Source organism: Balaenoptera borealis, assembly GCF_965194805.1.
Source record: "Balaenoptera borealis genome assembly, contig: HAP1_SCAFFOLD_358, whole genome shotgun sequence".
NCBI classification, from domain to species: Eukaryota; Metazoa; Chordata; class Mammalia; order Artiodactyla; family Balaenopteridae; genus Balaenoptera; species Balaenoptera borealis.
This window is the reverse complement of record NW_028123835.1, coordinates 42,874-59,183: the sequence shown is the minus strand read 5'-3', so window position 1 is coordinate 59,183 and position 16,310 is coordinate 42,874. Positions and strand designations below refer to the sequence as shown.

At 34.4% G+C, this 16,310-nt stretch overlaps 1 long non-coding RNA gene across 2 annotated transcripts in view; it reads right to left on the bottom strand.

Moving 5' to 3' along the window:
• Window positions 1-227: 227 nt before the first annotated feature.
• LOC309621371 overlaps window positions 228-16,310 on the bottom strand; it is a 34,832-nt gene continuing 18,749 nt past the window's right edge. For both annotated transcript variants that reach the window (XR_014239974.1, XR_014239975.1), the window contains 2 exons: window positions 4,720-4,803; window positions 228-966 (listed from right to left, as the gene is read on the bottom strand). This is a non-coding gene — a long non-coding RNA (uncharacterized lncRNA). The remainder of the gene's footprint in view (window positions 967-4,719; window positions 4,804-16,310) is intronic.

Below are 16,310 nucleotides of genomic sequence, written 5' to 3'. Positions count from 1 at the left end.
TTGAATAAAAGTGGTGAGACTGAGCAACTTTGTCTTGTTCCTGATCTTAGAGGAAATGTTTTCAGCTTTTCACCATTGAGTATGATGTTAGCTATGGGTTTGTCATATATGACCTTTATTATGTCAGGATATTTTTCCTCTATGCCCACTCTCTGAAGATTTTTTTTATCATAAATGGATGTTGAATTTTTATCAAAAGCTTTTTCTGCCTCTATTGAGATCATCATATAGTTTTTATTCTTCAGTTTGTTAATGTGGTGTATCACATTGATTGATTTGTGGATATTGAAAAATCCTTGCATCCCTGGGATAAATCCCACTTGATCATAGTGTATGAGCCTTTTAATGTCTTGTTGCATTCGGTTTGCCAGTATTTTGTTGAGGATTTGTGCATCTCTGTTCATCAGTGATATTGGCCTGTAATTTTTTTTTTTTTGAGATATCTGTGTCTGGTTTCGGCATCAGGGTGATGGTGGCCTCATAAAATATATTCAGAAGTGTTCCTTCCTCTACAATTTTTTGGAGTAGTTTCAGAAGGATAGGTGTTAACTCTTCTTATCTTCCTTCTTCCTGCTGGTTATGCAGCCTGCAATGAGTGGTATGTGCATGAGAGCTCTCCCTTCAGGGGTTTCCTGACTCCATTTTAAATGAGGTTTTCCTTTATTTATTTTCACATTTTCCCTTTTTTATCAAGCTTTTTCCTGGAAAGCATTGCTTGTCAAGAGTTAGGTTGTACATATTTAGTGGGTTTTATCCCTTGGTGCCAGGAATGACCTTTCTTGGTTTTCATGTCTCCCATCTGAGGGAAAGCGCATTGTGATTTGAAACCATTTTAGTAACAAGGAGGGACAGGAGGGAGAACTTTCAGCTGTTTCCCATTTAAAGTCTATATCCTTTCAAGGTCATAAACATTGGAGATCATCTCAGAAGTGTGAAGCTAGCATCAATCTAATGAGTATGTCATTTCTACAAAGGATAGACAGGCAACAGGTACAGAACTTAAAAATAATTATGCAAAGCAGAATTAAAATTAACATGACTAGTCCAATTTGTATTGTGCTTGTTTCTTTATCATGTGTAATTAAATTTTTACCTCTCCAGAGGTATTTATTCGTGTGCAACTTGTGGTATTTGCTATTGTATAAATGCCTTCTTGTTCAGCAAGTAGGTAATCAAGGGCTACACAATTGTCCAAAACTACTTTAGCCAATGAATTAAGTGATTGTTGTTGGGCTGCTACTGCTTTGGCTCTGGAATCGTCCAGCTCTCCTGCTGTCAAAAAGAGATTTCTGATCATGTGTTCACTGGCACTTATTCTGACCCAAAGGAGAAAGGCTCTCCCTGTGGAGGCAAACTCAGAGTCATATATTCCCTTAGTATTTCCCATTTAAGGGGCTGTGGAGGCTTAATGGGGTGGATCGATGGGAGGTTTCAAAAGCTTTACTTTGTAGCTGATATCAAGGGGATGCTGGGTGAAATTAGGAAGCACTTGAGACAAGTGAAAAAATTTATTACAGGGTGGACTGAAGGGTCACCACTGTTGTTAATGGATGGGAGTTTCTGGTGGCAAACCCAACAATTAGATAAGTATCCTTTTGTAATAGATTGAGAAATACAAATGAGAGCATTGTCTGTCTGAGAAAAGGAGGGAGAGAGACTAGGGTAGGAAGTAACCATGGGAAAAAAGTAAACAGGCCTGGTAAGGTCATATTGAGAGAGCTATCTCATTCAGCGGTCATGTGCTTCGATTCCCGGTAAATTTGATTTGAAGGTTCCCAGTGCACATAGGACTGTATATCAGATGGAGCCTTCTTTAGCTATATGCTGTGTATCTAAGGCTTGAGTCTCTGATGCTTGGGTGCCATCTGGGTAGTGAGGAGGACCTTGTATAGTCCCTTCCAAGGAGATATAGGGCAGCATTTTTTCTTATTGATTCCAAAACAGAAAGGTGTGAGAAAATGGGGAACTGTTTAGTTTGGGAATCTGTAGTCAGATACCTGAGGAAACCGAAAAGCTTAGGGTCTAGTTCAGCTTACAGATGTATAACAAAACCTTAAAGACAATTAACAGGACAAGAATCTAATATTTACAAACGTGCAAACAATTTTTCTCTCCATAATTATTCCTCCTTTTGTCAAAGATAATCATAGTAGAACTCATTTGTTTGAATTAATTTGGGCCTGATTATTGACCCAAATGCAGCAAGAATAGTAAGTGACCACATAAGCTCTTTTAAAGAATACTTTCCTGGAATCTTGTAAGCAAGATACTAGAGTGATTTTTCCAGGCAGTTTCTTAAAATTGGTCGTATCTGAGTGTATGTATAGCTTTCTCAAATATGACATTCCAGTCAAAGACTTGATAATATAGCCAATATTTCCAATTGTTTCCTGTTTCAAGGAGAACAGCTTCTTATTAAACTCATGCAAACAACTGTATTGACATTAAAAGAAAAATACTCATTGACAGTTTCTGAATATTGAAGGGATCAGGCAGAGAGAAAAAGTAAATGCTTCATCTTTGTTTACAAAGGTACATTTTATCAAATTGCTGAAAGTCATAGATAGCTTAAGAGAAAAAGCTTTCTTAAATCTGATAAATCAAAACATTAAAAAAATCAGCAATTTCAAATAAAAAGTCATACAAGAAATTATAACCATCTTCCTCAGTTTATTTAGTCCCATGTAACTAATTCTTGTTGATTTCAATCTTTTGTTGGAAGTTTTATGAAGCCATCAGTTTCTCCATGAGAGTTCCAAAAATTTTTACCCAGTTCAGTGGTATGATTAGAAAAGTTATCAGAAAGCTCTATTCCAGAATACCTGTCAGAGCCCTTTCCATGAATTTCTCTGTAGATGAAGCACTTGTGCAAGGACACTTTTGTAAAAGCATCAGAGTAAAACAATAACTGTAAGGAACAAATAACTTTAAAATAGCCACAGTTAAAGATCTGATGAGAATTGCAATTTATGAAGAAATTTGGTTATTTCTGTGACACATAACACTTTAAGATAATAACTAGAATTACAAGTGATAATAGAACATATCAGATTTCTAGGACTTTCATACAATTCTGGAATACTTATATTAATAACATGTCCACACAAATATAATCTAATAAAGGTTTAGCATCACTTATTTGACAGTGTTTCCCACATAACTTAACAAATCAATTAAGCCTAATTAGTGTAACATCTCTCCTTTTATAAGGAGAGAGAACACATCTTTTGAGATGTTCCAGAGGCCCTCTGGAACATCCCAAAGTTAGTTGGAGGTCAAAAAGACTTCATTTACAACTTGATTTTTTTTGGGGGGGAGGTATTTGTCAAATACCAAAAGGTTTCAAAACACCTGGTCAAATAGGATCATAAGTCATTGTGAAACTATCCTTAGTTATCTAGGTGACCAAAACAACAATTAAAGACTTCACAGGAAAACATAGAAGGTTGCTCCACAGAAATGTAGAGCAAAACTTAGCTCTTTTATTATCAAGATGACTAGTTTCCTTAAGTAATCAAAGACCTGTGTAAACAGTGTGAGGCACAGTTGGTAAAACATAAAATCTTTGCTTTTAAGCAGATTACTTATAAAGGTAGGGAAAAATCTTTCATAAGATTTTCTTATATCAGGAGCAGACCAATAATAGTCCAACGAAACTTTGTTCTCTAGCAGATGAAAGAAAATTAAGTTCCGGTTTTATCTAAGTACACTATTGATCTTAAAGGTTAATTTAAAAACCCTTATAACCAATTTGTTCAATCTTATTCAGCTTGATCATACATAAAATTCCCTTCCCAGGATTCTTTTTCCACAAACCTTCTACAACTTTCTATATCCATTTAGCTTTTGTCCTATCTTTTTTTCTTTTCTTATTCTGGAGCAATCATTTTATTTTAGGACAAATTTTTTTTCCCGTATCAAAAATGCATCTCCATTATTTATACCTTCTTTCACTGAAAACTCATATCCTACTTTTCATATACAGTCATTTTCTTTCATCCTTATTATTTCTAGTAGTTTTGTAAAAGCAAACAAACAAAACAAAAACCTTTTAGCTCTTTTACAAATCAGGTTTGTATTTAAAATTTTTTCCTCCTCTTTTTTGCTGACAATTTCAGTTTCATTAGTTCAAATGTTATCTTCTCAATTTCAAAAACTTACAAAGCTTATCTAGGAAAGAAATGATGCGAGGTAGTTGTTATAGAATAATTACAGATTTACTCTTATAGGAGAGAATAACTGTCTATTCACTATATTAAATGAATGTAAATTCCTTCTACATAATATAGTTAAAATAAAGCATATACTTTTGGAAATTACAGTATGAGATTCACTGTCTTACCTCTGTCTACAGTTTCATCCTGACATTGCTCTGATAGAGTGAATGAATGAACAGACAGAGGCAACAGGATCCCCACATTACTGCCGAAGGGCGTTGTCCTAAATTGAGTAGACAGAATAAAGATTTGAAAAATGGGAAGACAACTTCCAAATTGATGGCAGATCTATAAATCTGGGAAACCACTACCAGAATTCCCAGCCTTGCAAGTAATTATAAGAAATGGGAGAATTTCTTTTATACAAAGGTTGCTGCCTGGCTACAAATCTGAAAAGATCAGGTAACAGGTATGAGCATATTAAACAATTATTGCAGTCTGACCTTGAGGAATTATCACTGAGTTTGAACAGGGCAGAAAGGGTGGTTGTTTTTGAACTGACCTTTTCAGCTGGCTGCACAAACCATTTTGTGGCTCAGTTCATTGTGGTAGAAGAGCAGTAGCTTTCAATCATGCTGAATCATTCCTTAGTAAGAAACATAGTGTATATTATGTATATACATACATACATATGTGTATATATACTTACATATATAAAACCATCTAAGTAACAAAAATAAAAGTTTACCCTCTTGCACTGTTGGTGGGAATGTAAACTGATACAGCCACTATGGAGAACAGTATGGAGGTTCCTTAAAAAACTAAAAATAGAACTACCATACGACCCAGCAATCCCACTACCAGGCATATACCCAGAGAAAACCATAATTCAAAAAGAGTCATGTACCACAGTGTTCATTGCAGCTCTATTTACAATAGCCAGGACATGGAAGCAACCTAAGTGTCCATCAACAGATGAATGGATAAAGAAGATGTGGCACATATATACAATGGAATATTACTCAGCCATAAAAAGAAATGAAATTGAGTTATTTGTAGTGAAGTGGATGTACCTAGAATCTGTCATACAGAGTGAAGTAAGTCAGAAAGAGAAAAACAAATACCGTATGCTAACACATATATATGGAATCTAAAAAAAAGGTCATGAAGAACCTAGGGGCAAGACAGGAATAAAGACGCAGACCTACTAGAGAATGGACTTGAGGACATGGGGAAGGGGAAGGGTAAGCTGGGACGAAGTGAGAGAGTGGCATGGACATATATACACTACCAAATGTAAAATAGGTAGGGGGAAGCAGCCACATAGCACAGGGAGATCAGCTCAGTGCTTTGTGACCACGTAGAGGGGTGGGATAGGGAGGGTGGGAGGGAGACGCAAGAGGGAGGAGATATGGGGATATATGTATATGTATAGCTGATTCACTTTGTTATAAAACAGAAAATAACACACCACTGTAAAGCAATTATACTCCAATAAAGATGTTAAAAAAAAAAAGATCACAAACTAACCAAAAAAAGTTTAATAAATTGACATGTATTTCCTATTTTTAGTGTATGCCATGTATGTATTCTGTTTTGCACCTTATGAAATTGCTCTCTTTTATTTATATATATGGATAGTAAATAAATCTATAACAAATCTATTTATAAATTATAGATAAAATTTAAGATACATATTATCAATTTATTTATATAGACAAATACAGGTAATAAGTGTATCATAATTAACCAGTAGTATGTGAACACAGTTTGAAAAACAAGAAGTTATAGTAAATCCTCTCACAGGAAAAGTTATAGTAAATCCTCTCACAGGAAAATGCTTTCATGGGAGTTCCACTGTTTCTCATCTTCCAAAGCGGCACTAGCTGCTTTCTTTGAATTCTTTCATCATCAGTACGTACAGTTTATGTGGAGTTAATTTACGCTTATTACTCTATATGTTTTGACACTTTCTCTTTGGTCTATTTTGTATTCTGAGCTCTTTTCTCAACCTTTTAAATTATTTGTAATTTTTGCTTTCCAGTGAAAACTAGGAAGCAGGCAACTGTGAACTATCTCTCATATGTTAGGATCCTGCAGTAGATTAGAAAAATTATAAATACGTTAAAAAAATTTTAGAAGTATGTTCTTCCTCATAATAATCTTTTTTCAATGTGGCATAAAACATGTTTATTAAGAGCCCCAAATAGCCCTTGTCTCTGCAAAAATTAAAAAGCCAAAACTAGACAAATTTATGTTTAGCAATCAGTATCTCAGTATACCATCCTATCTGGAAATGATTTAGATAGTCAATGAATATCCATTATTTAATGTAACTTAGTATAAACTTTTATCTTATTTATAATTTTTAAAACACTTGTTTTTAGCGACTATGCTTCGGTTAGATATTAAATAGTTAACCATCATCTTAAGTTGTTTTTCTTGTTGACAAATTCTGTGACAGAAATAGCACAACCTAATTTTATCAGTAAACCCAGGTAGAAAAAGTTGTATATTTGCATTATATTCAATATTGATGACTCTGAAGACATGCCTTTTTCATTAAACCAACAAATTTAAGCTAACTTTTATTTCTCAAAGATTACCTCAGATCATATGAACTCAAAAAAACATTTGGGTTAGTTTCTGTGTTTCTGAGAGTATACTTGATTTATATAAACACTTAATGTTTCTTTAGGCCAATTAAATAGTGTTCTTTACAAATTAATTTTGACAATGCCACCTAGTGGTAGAAAAATATTATATACTTACACACATATAGACTTACATAATATACAGACAGACGCATACATCTTACAGGTTTTGTTTTTAATAATTTTAGCCATGTCTCAGGTAGAAAACTCAAAGGAATAGTTGCATCCAAATTGTGTTTCTGGCAGATTCAGTAAGTTAAGTTTACTTGCTCAGATGGCCAAAGTTTTTTACTAAAGATTTTTTATTTGCATGCTGTAAGTCATTTTGTCTTAGAAGCTTCTGTGTACCAATCAAAGAATGTATTCCATTGTCTCTGAGAGGTTTGGGATACTCTTTTTTAAGGGTGCCCCTTATAAATTTTATATAAAATAAAGATTCCCCAGAATGGCCATTATAATTCCAAATTATCCAAAAGTTCATCCATTTTTTCAGAAAGGCACAAGATCCTGGTCCAAGGACTAGGTGGATCCTATCTTGCCTTTGGATTCCCTAAAACACCTTAATTATGATGGGTCCTGTTTTCCAACAGCTGTTCTAAAATACCAGAAATCACATGTTTTTCCCTCTTTTGAACAGAATGAGTGACTTACCAAGAAGGTTCATAAAAACAGATCCCAAATAAAGCTGGCGAGCTCAAAATGCAAAGAGACTGGAGCTCAGATCCAGGAGAGACCCTCAAACTCCAGGATTAGGGAGAAAGCCCTGAGCTCAATGAGCTTTGTGGTTACTAGCATTTGTTTGCTCACGTGCCTAGGAGTTGTTGGGGTCTTCTTTGGCTCTCACTTTTGATTACCAAATAATATCAACCACAGAAATAAAGTAGCCCATTATTTTACCAGCAAAATGGATTTATTCAGAAATAGCAGAGAATTGCAATTCAAGACAGGCAAGCTGGTGAGTCAGGTAAATCTGAAGAAACAGAGGGAAGGTCTACTTTTATTAGGTTTTGGAAGGAAATTGGGGAGGGTTGTTTTGAATGAAATTTCACTGAAGAAGAACAAGAGTTCAAGATTGCAGCAGTTTCTTATTGGCTGCAAGTGGTGGTTAGTGCGTTTCTGCTGGGGCAGGAAATGCTGCTGGGGCATTTCCTTCTTTTTCTTAAAAGCGGGAGATTAAATTCCCTTGTGAAAAATGTTCTCCCTTGTACCAGAAGAAAAGTAACATTCTTATCATCAAAGTTAAGAAGTTGAGACTGAGAAAACTTTATACAGAGAATTCTATACGAACAGACCTTGTTAAAGTCTTATTTTCCTTCTTCCTACTGGTTATGCAGGCTGCAATGAGTGGTATGTGCATGAGAGCTCTCCCTTCAGGGGCTTCCTGACTCCATTTTAAATGAGGTTTACCTTTATTTATTTTCACAATATCTACAAATGATAACTTACAGAACTGTTTTGCCTCTGCATATTGTGGACTATAAATGTCCCTTCTGAAATTAAAACTGACATATACACACTACTATATATAAAATAGATAACTAATAAGGACCTTCTATATAGCACAGGGAACTCTTCTCAATATTCTGTAATGACCTATATGAGAAAAGAATCTAAAAAAGAGTGGATATATGTATGTGTATAACTGATTCACTTTGCTGTGCAGCAGAAACTAACACAACATTAAATCAACTATACGACAATAAAATTTTTTTAAAAATCTACACAACCAGAGGGGAAAAAAATAAAATTCAATTCAATTAAAATTGAAAACATAGGTATTAATATATTTAAATCTAATAAGATCAGAGACCCAATTACAGGTAACATAGAATGAATTAAGATTATGTTTCTTTGGAACCACTCTTGATACCAAATTCTGTACTGGTCAGTGTTCAATCAGAGAAATAGAATCACTTGTGTTGCTACTTAAATGCATACATATTTGCAGGAATTTGTTTCAGAGATTTGACCTCACACAATTCTGTGAGCTGTTTCAACAGTGTGATACTTTCCTATTTTATATGTGCTTAAAGTTCACAAGGCAGGCAGTTAGGAATTAAAAATGAATGTAACGTGAGTGAAAGCCAGGATAAGCTGGAACCCACAAACGGAAGAAGAACCCATGAGAATAGACTGGAACCAAAGTCAGTTCACACGGCCTTCATCCTTGATGAAGAGAGTATCTTAGAGAAGAAGCTGATATCTTTTATCATATAGATAAATGCACATATGACCCAGAAGTAGAGAAACGAAAGGAGGATTCTGGGAAAAGTGGATTTAATTTCAGGCCAGGCAGCTGCCACAGGCCAATGAGGAAAGTCAACAAATAGTCTCTGTCCTGACCTCTTGAGTACAAAAACAAAACGGCTGCTGCTTCACTTCTGCCCTTCAAATCCTGTGGAGAAACACCTTTGGTGGCTCATCCATTTTTTTCTTTTAAACTGCTCTTCTTCTTCTTTTTTTTTTTTTTTTCTAATTTGGCTGCACTGCACAGCATGAGGGATCTTAGTTCCCCAACCAAGGATCAAACCTGGGCCCACACAGTGAAAGGGCCGAGTCCTAACCACTGGTGGGAATTCTGGGAAACATAGGTCAGTCAAGCCAAGTTGACAATTTGCAAAGTTAACACAAACACATTACTATTTGTGTAGCAAAACATTAATATCGACAAGTGACATAAACAAAAACACTAAATAGGTTCACATTAAATACACGTCAGGTTTTGCCATCCAAAGATTTTTGCATTAATCTGACAAATACATTCAGTTTTAAAAGATTTTTGGATTTTGTAATTGTCAAGAGATTCAAGATTTACTTTATGTTTCCAGGTAGAACAAATTTAAAGTGATGGTTTTGGGCAAAAAAGAATGTGAATAAAAAATGATAATCAAGAAAACTGTTGTTCTGCAACAGCATCCAATAAAGCAGATACTTTCCTTGACTCTAAATAGTGACTTTCCAGACTTCCCTGGTGACACAGTGGTTAAGAATCTGCCTGTCAAAGCAGGGGACACGGCTTCGAGCCCTGGTCCACGAAGATCCCACATGCTGCGGACCAGCTAAGCCTGTATGCCACAACTACTAAGTCTGCACTCTTAGCCTGAAGCCACAACTACTGAGCCTGCGTGCCACAACTACTGAAGCCCACGTGCCTAGAGGCTGTGCTCCACAACAAGAGAAGCCAGCACAATAAGAAGCCTGCGCACCGCAAGGAAGAGTAGCCCCCACTCGCCGCAACTAGAGAAAGCCCGTGCGCAGCAAGGAAGACCCAACGCAGCCAAAAATAAATAAATAAATAAGTTTATTTTATAAATAAATAAATAAATCGTGACTTTCAAGTAACTCTTCTCAGTAGACATATAACATATATAAACGATAAACTAAATATCTTCAGGGCACAAGTATTCTTTCAACTATCATTTTTTGGACTAATCAGATTAAAAAATCTGGCAATGAGAATAACCTCTATCATGGAATCCAGATTCCCAAGCCTAAAAAATATATAAATGTTCAAAGGATTTTCCAAAACGGTATGAAAAATGAATATATGAATGCTGTGGCCATGAGAATATGCCTCTCAGATCTCTGACCACAGCAAACATCATTGAGCAACGTTCCAAACTATTGCATTCTGAAATCCATTACCATGTTTGTGCCTCAACTAGATTTCTGATGAGCTATTCCAAGCCAGTGCCTGAGCATGGTAGGAATATTATGGTAGGCCTGTCCGAGGAAATCCTGTGACCTCATAAATGACTTTGACTCCAAGATTCCATGACAATTCTTTAGCACTTGAGATCAGTCTAAGATGCTTGCACCCAAATTTTCTTCCATCTTTCACTCACTCCTGCATTTGAGATCAGACTTGCATCTCAGAATCATGGCTCTCCAAGCTCCTTCCTTTTTTTCTCACATTCATTTTTGCTAATAAAGTTTTGCACACTTAATCTTATCTTGGTGTCTGTTTCTTGAAGGAGCTAGTGTAACACAATGTTATGTTTTGGTCTATGTGTTTGTGTGTGCTTGTGTGTGTGCCACAAGAGCAAATACAAATAAAAATGAAATGCTTAATTCTCCTGTTATAAATAAGAGACTTCTCCCCTCCTTTTTCTGAGCTCATTTACTTTAGAAAATGTGTAAACTCTTCACTGTCTCTTTGAAATATATATAAATCTTGTAAAAGCTAATTAAGCTTATTGCCAGTTTTAAGATCCAGGAATGCCTTCTCAAGGACCTGGGAGCCATCTGTTTGAAGTGTAATCTTCAAGGAAGCTAGCCCCACTATCTCCAAGTTTCTGTGAGAAGGAAGGAGTCTAATTTGGGTAGATGCCTCTCTCCAAGTTGCAAAACTACTTAGGTATGACATTAGTGTCATAAAGATATGAGAAATTTATTTTTCCTTTAGATAAAACCAATTTCCTAACACAGATGGTCATTCCAATTACCAGATGAATTGTGTGTGACCTATAGTGCTGTTAAATCCTTTTACTTGAGGACTATTTATTATTTATCTTGAGAACATATATGTGATGGTTGGCCATTTGGCTATATAAAAATTGTCTCTAAAATCTCTTAGTGGATTACCTGTGATGTACATCACATTCTGATTTAATTCTTATTCAACAGTAAAATTGTTTTCTTTCTCTTCTACGTATATGGAAGAAGTTTTCTAGGTTGGGAAGAGATTTTTTAAAAATTATATGTCCCAACAATATGTATATGTATATATATATATATATACACACGTATACATGTATATATGTATGTGTGTGTGTGTATATATATATATATATATCTGTATATACATATCTGTGTATATGTATATATATACATACATTTCCCCAACATGTATATGTACATGTGTATGTATATATTTATATACATATATGTTTCTATGTATACACATACTTTTGAAAACACTGTGTTTCAGAAATGTTTACATAGTATTAATTTCAATTGCTCTAAAAATATTCTATGGTAATATTTTCTTCAAAATATTAAGCAAATTCAGAGGTATTCAACAAGTCATTAGATATTTCTTGCCCTTGTAAGACACAAACTTGTGACAAAAATATTTAGAAAAATAAGAGCTGGGATATATTTTATAATGCAATATGAAACAAGTGTTACAGAAGTGTGTATCTATAGAATTTGGGAAAATTTCATAGAAGAAATCTTCTTGGCTTTATTGTCCAAACATTTACAGTACCACTATTCTTCATCTTCCCCATTATATCCAAAATATCTCTCTTCTTGTGGGGGTAATGGGACTTCTTGATTATGTCAGTAACTTCCTAGCTCCTCGTACCTTACTGCTTCTACCTGCCTTCCTTTCCCCAAAGAATTACATAGAAGCCTACATGATCCCTTAAATATATAACTCAGATAACTTCATTCCTTTGATAAATCTGTGCATTTGTCCCCATTTCACTCATTGGTCTGTAGATTTGCACTCCTACCCCTCTGGCTTTTTCTTTTAGTACCCTGGTAAGCTAACTCAACCCCAGATTCACTGGCCTATATGCCTTTTCTTGCATTCCAGGCAAGCTCCCTTCTCATGGATACGGTCCCAGCTCTTCCTGTGGCTAACATCCTTATTTTCTTCTGTATTTTATTCAAATGTCTCATTTTCAGTGACCTGCGTTGAACATCCAGATTTAATAATTCCATCTGCTTCCGCCCTCCCTCAGCACTCCTTCTCCTACTTATACTTTTCCCTTATATATATATAAATCCATAGTGTGTTTTTTTTTTGGCTGCGTTGTGTGGCTTGTGGGTGATATTTTCTTTAAAAATCAACAGCTAATTCAGAGGTATTCAACAAGTCCCTGACCAGAGATTGAACCCAGGGCCCCATCAGTGAGAGTGCCAAGTACTAACCACTGGACTGCCAGGGAATTTCCATAGAATTTTTTTACCTTCTTAATAATTATGATTTACTTGTTTATCATACCTGTTGTTTATTCTCTGTTTACTCTAGCCTGAATATCAGCTGTTCAAATCCAGGTATCTTTGGCAATTTTGCTCACTGATGCATCTAAATCCTAACCACTTAGGATGGTTATGGTGCCTGATACATAGCTGGCACTCAGTAAGCGTTTGTGTGATAAAGGAATGCATGCATGCATAGAAGAAGCCATGTAAGATGGCAAGTGAAGGCAAAATGGGTTTCAGTTGGCCAGTGTAGGATTTTATGTAAATTACTGTGTGCTGAAGGAAAGCAGCAAGTCTGAGAATTGATGGGTATGTTTGTGGACTTTGAATAATGCAGAGGAGAAGAACTGGGTTCAAGGAAATTGAAGAAATGTGTCTGGAAAAGTAAGCTGTTGCTATATACTTTTTCCTTACTGGTTCTTTGTACTTAGGTTTCCAGTCACTAGAAAACTACTCAGCATCTACAATAGTCAGTGGTATAATGAGCACTGTTTCAGAAGATAGTATATAAAACAGGCTGTAGGGGGAAAAGCCATTTGAAAACTGCTGCAGTTGTCCCTCAATAATCTTAAGAGGATAGGTTTGAATGAAATGCCTTAAAATTCAAATATCACTAGTCCTAACATTTTTGTGATAACTGCCAATTTCTGTATCACCAGTATGACTGATTCTCTTTGTCCAGCAGTACTGTATTTCTGTTATCTGAGTTTTTTTTAATAACCTTTTACAAAACTTTCATATAAGTTATATGCTTTACATACCCTCCACAGAATTTATGTTCTATAATCATAATCAGAGGGGAGAAACAGAACAGAATTTAGACAAGTTAAAGCCTAAAACTTGATTTAAAAAAATTTTGTATTAGTTAAGGCTTTGTAAATTATTTAAGCATAATATTTATAAAATTACTATTCAATTTTATTTTAAATGTCTATTTGTTTGAGTTAAATACACTGTGACAATATTTGGATAACTTTGAAGAGACATAAATATAGAACAGATATGCTGAGACTATCTGCTGTGTATACATCCTAAAATAGACATATTAGAGTCAAAGCTCAACTGCTCATATTAATAAAAGGAAAAATGTGTCTTCATCTGATAGGAGGTGATAAAAACTCATTTTTATCCTTGAGCATGAGATGAGTATTTGAAGTCTAAAACATAATGTATTTATTTCATGAAGACCAAACTAATGAATTCCTGGAATTTCTTTACTGGTATTTGCTTATCTGTAAAAGCCATTTCAAGTGAATATTAGAGGGAATAATCTCTAAGATTGATGCAGAGCTCACACCCAAGAGAACTGAGCTAGCCGTCATCTCTCCTCAAATAGATATAGTTAAGTCCTTTGGTTTCAAGTATCTTCCACTTAGATTGTAAGATGAATGAAATGATTAAGCAAACTAATAAAGAAAGTACTTAAACTCAGTAAATTTGAAGGACAAATTATTTGGAAAATAGAATGTGCTAATAGTAATTTTCCTGTAGAAAACTTGGAAAAAATAATTGCTCAGAAATAAGACACTATGTTGTGCTTCAGTAATCTAATTTACAATGAGCATTTAAATGCTGAAATCTCTTTAAGCACATAATTTAAGGCCAAGGTCAATCGAAAAAGGATCCAATAATGGATATTTTTTTCTAGAATTGATGGATTAACTTAAGAAACTCAAACTCATAATTCAGAAACCATATAATATTTGGAATAAAAATATTGATGTTAACTTCTTAAAATAATTTTTAGTTTAAAAATGTATTTTGTGCTACTTGAGCTATAATTATCAATTTGCATTTGAAATTACTCGTTCCATAAACACTGACTGATAACCTCAAATTTTATCCATGATATTACTTAATGAATTCCTGAATATTTAATGTTAAAATATACCTACATACCAATATTTCAACAAATTTAACACCACTGAGTCTGATAATGAAAATAGGTTTTTTACATGTGCTGCCAGATTGATAGTAATTTTTAAATACCTTAACTTGTAAGATGCATTGCTATTTTAAGTAAAATAAATGTGAAAAAAATGGATACCTCTAAAGATGATAAACTGGAGAAATACATAGACAAAAGTAAATATGGGAAACAACCTTCTGAAGACAAGATCTATATTTTAAAATAATTAATATCACAAAATTTATAAAATGTTGGAAAGAGAAAATGATGAAAATCATTACAAGGAACACTTTGGTAAAATTATTTTGTGCTTTTTCATTACATGTACTTAGTACTGCTTTTATGCTTTTAACTATTAAATTATTTGATTTTTTCATATTATTGACTAAGTTACTATTTTATATAGTTCTCAGCATCTCAAACATGTGGCATTTCTAGGAAGGACTATACCATATTACTAGTGGTAAGTTTGAGCATTTTTAATAATTGGTGAAGCTATTTCTCAGTATAAATTTCTTTAAAATCCTTGAGAAATGAAAGCTGAGTGTCTGTTTTAACATTACTGTCCAACAGTCTGCATTAACATTATTTTGCTCTTCCAGGAAACTCTTACCCAAGAAGGTTAATTTACAGATAAGTTTGTTCTAAGTACTTCATGAAAATCCAGACACCCAAAGCATAGAATATTTCACTAGCTCTCCTGAAGTACAAGTCTCTTCTCACAGCCATCGACTTCTCAGATGGGCTCATCAAGGCTCACTTCGACAATCCCAACTGAGTCCCTTACTAATAAATTATTATTTTACAAATTTGACCCAATTTCAAGTATACCCTCTCACTGAAAGGACCCCCTTTAATTGGATCCCCCAAATCTTATAAATATCCTGTCCTGACCTTTCTGTTCCAAGTACTCCTAAAACTGTCAAGATAGTTCACTGCCTTTCTGCAGTAAGCAATAAATCTATATTCAGTCAGTGGGTTATTTTGGTAGTCTTTCTGGAGAGGTGACAGGAGACACCCCTTCTACTTAAAGAATGCCTACGATTATTATTGACTTATTTACTGTCAGATTTCTATAAAATAAAAGAGCATTAGCATCACTGTTTTGTTATACTCAGCAGCTTGCCATATGGTAAGCATACATTAGAAGACAATTAAGGGTGAAAAGGACTGCTTTTCTCACATGACACAATTACATAGTGTGAAAACATTCAGGAGGTGTTTATGAACTCAGTGGATGCTGAAACATAAGGTATTTCTTCACGAGACATAAGGAATTTTGCAAGAAAAATATAACCAGTATTTTAGTTCTTTTTTAGAGATCTAATTAGTATGTCTTTTAAAGAAAAACTGTCTAAAATTTAAATTATTTTTAAGGGAATTTTAGTCACTTGAAATCTTCAGTTTATAAACCAGGAAAAACTCTTTTAACTCTTGATACTCCTACGTAAGATCATGCAGCTTTAAGTTAGGTTAACAGTAGATTGCTGTTTATATTAAAATCTAACCCTTGAGTTAGTTAAACATGCAGTTCCATGAGTCTGTTATAATGCCTGGAAGATTTGAGTCTTTATTCATAAATATGTGAAAAATACTTTTGTATAGAAAAGAACTGCACAAAAATAGACATTAAGATTCAAGTAAAGAAAGCATAGG